Below are 6934 nucleotides of genomic sequence, written 5' to 3' on the forward strand. Positions count from 1 at the left end.
TCCTCTTTCTTTACAATTCATGGTTTACCTTTCAGAAGAAACAATATGTAGCACATTACATAATACAACAACAATCACTCAGTACTATGATTGGTCCTGAAGTTCATACAGTCAATATAGCCGTCACTAATGATGTTGGGAAAAAAAACACTGACATGACAATGTATAGATGACTAGCAAGGATTTATCGATAATCGCTCAACAGGAAATAAATCTGTAACTATTGTCACTATTGTTTCATCAAGCATATTTTAAAGCAAATGTGCCAAACATCTGACACTCCTTGTCTCAAAAGTGAAACCAAAGCTGGAGTGCCTTAAAGTTGCTCTATTCAATTCAATTCAATTTTATTTATAGTGTCAAATCACAACAGAAGTCATCTCAGGACACTTAACACATTGAGCAGGACTAGAATACGCTCAAAATTTCAAGAGTCAACACAATTTCAAATTCCCAACATCACCCAGGGGCAAGCGTTACAGCGACAGTGGCGAGAAAAAACTGCCTTAATAGGCTTTTAGGCAGAAATCTCGTGCAGCCCAGGCCCTTGGGTTCCAACTGCATTTGGTGTTGGTAGTATGGTAATAGTAGCATTAACAGTAGTGGTGGTATTAACAGAAGCAATAGTATCAACAGTAGTCCATGGCAGCAGGCACAGCCACGCCGAGATGGATCCATCCCAACCACGTCGCTGTAGACCAAAAAGCAGGAGTAGTTGAGCAGTCACACAGCGGGCAGGTGGAGCTACAATGTGTTGTTTCCAGCGTCAGGCCAGTTAGCAGTCTGCATCAGTCAGGACCTCAGTGGACTCTGCTGGACCAGAAAGCATTGCCAGACTCCCGGGAGTGATCCAGTAGTCAAGTTAGTGACAGTAGAGATGCCGATTTTAGTCAATTACTTTAATTAAAAATACTGGCGGTAAGAGGCAAACAAGACCACAACATTGGTGCAGTCCGGATCAGGTTCCACCACGGACCAGGGAGACCTGCTAGGCAAGAGAGCACAGGGACTCCGGGGGAACATACACAGAGAGAGTGCGAGTGAGAGAGAGAGAGAGAGAGAGAGAGAGAGAGAGAGAGAGAGAGAGAGGCTCAGTGTGTCACTATAATCCCCCAGCAGTCTAGGCCTATAGCAGCTTAACCAAGAGCTGGCTCAGGGCAAACCTGAGCCAGCCCTAGCTATAAGCGGTGTCAAAGAGAAAGGTTTTAAGCCTACTCTTAAATGTGGGAACAGTGTCTGCCTCACGAACCAGAACCGGAAGACGGTTCCACAGAAGAGGAGCTTGATGGCTGAAAGCTCTGGCCCCTGTTCTAATTTTGGAGACTTTAGGAACTACAAGTAACCCTTTATTCTGAGAGCGTAGTGCTCTAGGAGGACAGTAGGGTTTAATGAGCTCTTTAAGATATGATGGTGCCTGTCCATTAAGAGCCTTGTAAGTGAGGAGAAGGATTTTAAATTCTATTCTGGATTTTACTGGGAGCCAGTGCAGAGAAGCTAATACAGGAGAAATGTGATCCCTTCTTCTGGTTTTAGTCAGAACACGAGCTGCAGCATTCTGGACCAGCTGGAGAGATTTAAGAGATTTATTAGAGCAGCCTGATAATAAAGAATTACAATAGTCCAGCCTTGAGGTAACAAAAGCATGGGTCCAGCCTTGAGGTAACAAATGCATGGATGAGTTTTTCTGCATCTTTTTGAGACAGCATTGGCCTAATTTTAGTAATGTTACGCAGGTGAAAGTAGGCTGTCCTCGTGGTTTGTTTAATATGCGAGTCAAAGGACAGGTCCTGATCAAAAATAACTCGAAGGTTTCTTACAGTAGCATTTGAGGTGATGGCAATCCCATCAATAGTCGCTATATCTTAAGACAGCGAGCTCCAGAGGAGTTAAGGCCCAAGTACAATAACTTCCGTTTTATCGGAGTTTAACATCAGGAAATTGCAGGTCATCCAGGATTTTATGTCATCCACACATGCCTGGAGTTTAACTAGCTGATTGGTTTCTTCAGGCTTGATCGATAGATATAACTGAGTATCATCAGCATACCAATGGAAGTTTATAGAGAGTCCTCTAATAATGTTGCCTAAAGGAAACATATATAAGTTGAAAATAATTGGTCCGAGCACAGAACCTTGAGGAACACCGTATTTAACTTCAGTGTGCCTGGAGGATTTTTCATTGACATGCACCAACTGAGATCGATTGGATAAATAGGACTTAAACCAGCTTAATGCGGTTCCTTTGATGCCAATTAATTTTTCCAGTCTACATATTAGAATCTCATGGTTAATGGTGTCAAATGCAGCACTAAGATCTAGCAGAACAAGTACAGAAAACCAGTCCTTTGTCAGAAGCAATAAGAAGGTCATTTGTAATTTTCACCAGAGCTGTCTCTGTAAATCTCTCTAAATCCTGACTGGAAGTCCTCAAGTAGACTGTTATTGTTGAGAAAGTCACACAGCTGATTGGCGACTACTTTCTCAAGGATCTTAGAGAGTAAAGGAAGATCTGATTTTGGTCTGTAGTTTGATAAAACCCCTGGATCTAGAGTAGGCTTCTTAAGAAGAGGTTTAATTACAGCTACTTTAAATGACTGTGGCACCTGTTAATAAAGACACATTGATCATATCTAATAGCGACGCGCTAACTAAGGGTAAGACTTCTTTAAGTAGCCTGGTTGGTATCGGGTCTAGGAGACAGGTTGAAGGTTTAGAAGAAGAGATCATTGACGTTAGTTGTTTTAGGTTGATTGGAGAAAAGCAGTCTAAATATATATCAGGTCTAATATTCCAATTGAAGGCAAGATGCAAGTAATTTTGTCGCGGATTGCTAGAATTTTATCATTAAAAAAGTTCATAAACGCGTTACTACTAAGATCTCTAGGAATGCATGGCTCAGTAAAGCTGTGACTCTTTGTCAGCCTGGCTACAGTACTGAAAAGAAATCTAGGGTTGTTTTTATTTTCCTCTATTAAAGATGAGTAGTAGGCTGCTCTGGCATTACGGAGAGCCTTCTTATATATTTTAAGTATGTTTTCCAGTTTGGTGGAGCGCCAGATGGTTTCAAGTTTACGCAATTTTTGTTTTAATTTACGAGTTTGGGAGTTATACCAGGGAGCTAACTTCCTATGCTTTATAGTTTTCTGTTTTAGCGGAGCAACAGAGTCGAGAGTCGTTCGCAGTAGGCTTCCAGATTCATCTATAAGAGAATCGATCTGGGAGGGACTAAGATTAACATAAAAGTCCTCCGTTTCATTAAGACATGGAAGTGAACTCAAGACTGGCGGAATTACTTCCTTAAAGTGTAAAGCCTCTTGAGGCAAACCTGTGCTGTTGGGCTATACAAATAGAATTTGACTTGACGAGTGATTTGAAGTGTGATCAGAAATCTCCGACAAAAGGCCCAGCCTGCTAAATTAGGAATCCCACTTTAGTGAAGGTGTGACCTGCATCTGACTGGCTAATACTCAATGCCTTCGTTGGTTGGGTTGGTTAGGTTTTAGCATGATGACCAACTATCCTGCACCCCCAACATCACTGCTGTAGCCCGATCCTGCAGATTTGCCCTCTACAATATCCGCAGGATTCGGACCTTCCTCACAAAGGATGCAACGCAACTCCTGGTCCAAGCACTGGTCATCTCCCGCCTTGACTACTGCAACTCTCTCCTGGCTGGACTCCCGGCCTCGGTGACTAAACCATTGCAGCGTATCCAGAACGCTGCAGCACGCCTTGTCTTCAATCTACCCAAATTCTCCCATGTGACCCCCCTCCTCCGTGATCTCCACTCAAGACGATGGCACTGGCCTTCAGGGCCATCAATGGAACGGCACCCATCTACCTCCAAACACTGGTCAAACCTCACACCCCGAAGTGAGCACTTCGCTCCTCTACTTCAGCTGGCCGGCTGGTACCACCATCGCTGAAATCAAACAAATGTTGCTCAGCAAAGTCCAGACTCTTCTCTGTTCTGGCGCCTCAGAGTCATTTGCCATCTTCCGAAAAAGGCTCAAGACTTTGTTCAGACTTCACCTCGACTCTACATAGCATGACCCACTAACACCCCCCCCCCCCCCCCCCCTTTCTTTGTTTCTTTCTTTAGACAAATGTACTTATTGTAAGTCGCTTTGGACAAAAGTGCCTACTAAATGACCTAAATGTAAATGTAATGAATGAGCTTGGTTAGGATTAGGGTAAGAAAATTAAGCTAAGAGACTCTTTCCCTATAATAGGAAAAAAATATATATTCTGTCCGGGCACATGCCAACGGCATCAGTATGTGTGCGTCACAGAACCTCCCTTTCAATTTGTTCACCAGTAAGTGTGTGGTTCGGCTCATCTCGAGATTCAGGGTGTTATTGGTATTGTTTTCCATGTGGTGTCTGGTTGTCAGCAAAAATAGACAGGAAAGATCGTGGTTTGATTCCTGGCAAGTGTCCTTGGGCAAACCATTGGAGTGTGAATGTGTGTGAAGGTAGATTAGATTAGATCCTGATGTGCAGGCGGCTGCTCTGCCATCAGTGTATGAGTGTGTGTGAATGTAGACTGGATGTAGTGGGGTCATTCCGTGTCATTTCATCAAATGCCTCCCACCTGACCATCTCAGAATGTCCTGAAAAAATTCAAGTACAAAGACACAGTTGTTAATAGGACAAATCCAAAATATTAGGTCTCTACTGTCAAAAGTTTTTTCATGAAACATCATTGAATGAAGGGTAGTTTAGACAGTTTTTGGCATCATGCTCTGAAAAGCCATTTTAAACAGCAATATCTGGAAAACAATCTCACCTGTGGCCTTTAAAATTTCTACAGTGTATATCTGTTACTAATAGCCTCCAGACATGAAATATCAGGGGTGTAGCTCAATGATAACCTAGTATGGTAGGTACTTAAAATGTGGCTTGTTGAAATAAAGTAGTACATTTGAAGAGTGGCTGAGCTCCCATTTTTGCAGATAAAAGACTTCTATCACTACTGCCTCTATCTCTGGTGTTAGCTTAAACATTCTACAAAATATGGTTTCTCTTAGATTATTAGTTTCACAGATATTAAGGCTCAAAAATGGAAGTAAACACATCTTTGCCCAACTTCAGAGTCATATTCCAAAAAACTGACAACACGTATCAGTTCCAAACTTACTTTTTTTGAAAGATCATATTCTTGTTAAAATCATATTAAAAAATTGGCAGGGTGTTTTGCCTCATTTTGTCGCAGTGATTTTTTAAAATCCTGATATTGGTGGGGTTTTTGTGGCCGGTTTTGGTACTGCATGTCCTAACAGCCTACTTGTAAACATCACAGCAGGGCAATTCAATTGTGTTTTTTACCATTTACCAAAGACTTACATGTGACTAAATGCTACTGATAAATTTAGCCTTACGAAAACATTAAAATGTAGCACAGTTGTAGTTACAGAGGCAATAAGTCCTTGAATGTGAGTTAAACATGCTGAAAGCAGCTTTTAATGTCTTGAACCATGAACAAAGCATAATATTGAAAAGTGTACATTTTGTCATACATACATTACACAACCAAATCAAATAATCTTAATTTGAGTATAAAGATTTTACATTACAATAGAAAACTTTGATATTGAATAACAGTTTGTCTCTATGCTCATATTTGTGTTGTGTGGGTGTGAGCATGTCTCTATATTTGTGTTCAAGCCTCATAGATTATATTATATTATAAGTAATATAGTAATAGTATTTAGAAGGGACTCCAGCCTCTAAATCTACCAACAGACCACTAGTCCTGGTTCCTGCAGACCGGTCTGCCCCCCCCCCCAAAAAAAGCGGATGGATGGAGTTGTCATCATCGTCATTTGTGAAATATGTATTATTATGGCTAATTAATGTATTTTATATTATTAATTGTATTTTATATTGTACATTACATAAACTTTATTTCTATTGCCCTGCCCTGAACCTGAATTTCACTAATGGTGAGTTAACAAGCACCAATTGACATCTGTGTTAGAATAAGGTCAGCCATTTGATGGGTGAATATTTATGCTATCACTTATTTTACATGATCATCATGATCACATTTTTATTACTTTTTGGAAATCTGCTCTCATTTTTTGTATTATTATTCTTGTCAAAGGCCAAATTATAGTAACCAACAAAAGAGGAAAACATGAAACGGGGGGCAAATATTTTTTTTATAGGCACTGAATTTAGTTAATTTGTCTATGCAGGGGTATCTTATGATTTATTATTACTTAATTTAAGATTGTTCACTAAAAAGGATGTTCATTGTGATCCATAAAAATAAAAAAATGACATTTTTAGGTAAAGTTATACCAGCATGTGTGTAAGAGTTTTAAGCATATTTTGATGATTATTGGGATAATATGGTGAATTACAGGATCGTGACATTACATTTTTATATTGTCCCATGCAGACTAATGGAGAACGGCACAGAACTACTTTCTATGTAAAGATATCGCCATGTTGACTGCCATGTGGAGGCAGTTATGTATGGAGAAGATTTGCGTAGAAAACGGAGAAGAGTGCTGCGGTCAAACATACAGGACTTCATTTGAATGAACTGGAGCTGCAACTCAGATTTTGGAGACGCATTGAATTTGTCTGATTTGCCGAGACATCATGGTTTTGGGAGGATGATATATTTCATGTTGCCTGGTTTTAAGATGCAACAATCCTCTGTCCCTCCGAGGCCTCAAACTATTTTAAACGAAACTTTTTTTGTAGCAACTAAAATATTTTAGGTTTAGACTCGTCACTGTCTGGGGAGGAGATTTCGGAAATCCTGGTCTGTTGAGTTTTTCTCCCCCCACTCTGCTTCAACACTTTAGGCATAGCTTCACCTCCAAGACCTCTGCCTCCTCCTCCTCCTCCTCATCTCCTCCTCCTCAGTCTGAGGCGGTGGGGAGGGGCTCCAAGTTAACTCCCTGTTGGTCTACATCCATG

The 6934-nt window shown here is 40.8% G+C and overlaps 1 protein-coding gene across 3 annotated transcripts in view; it reads left to right on the forward strand.

Moving 5' to 3' along the window:
* The window catches only part of patj (PATJ crumbs cell polarity complex component), a 76398-nt gene that overhangs the window by 44957 nt on the left and 24507 nt on the right, over positions 1-6934 (forward strand). The window lies entirely within an intron of this gene.

This window comes from Eutrigla gurnardus (assembly GCF_963514095.1).
Source record: "Eutrigla gurnardus genome assembly, chromosome: 6".
Classification (NCBI taxonomy): Eukaryota; Metazoa; Chordata; class Actinopteri; order Perciformes; family Triglidae; genus Eutrigla; species Eutrigla gurnardus.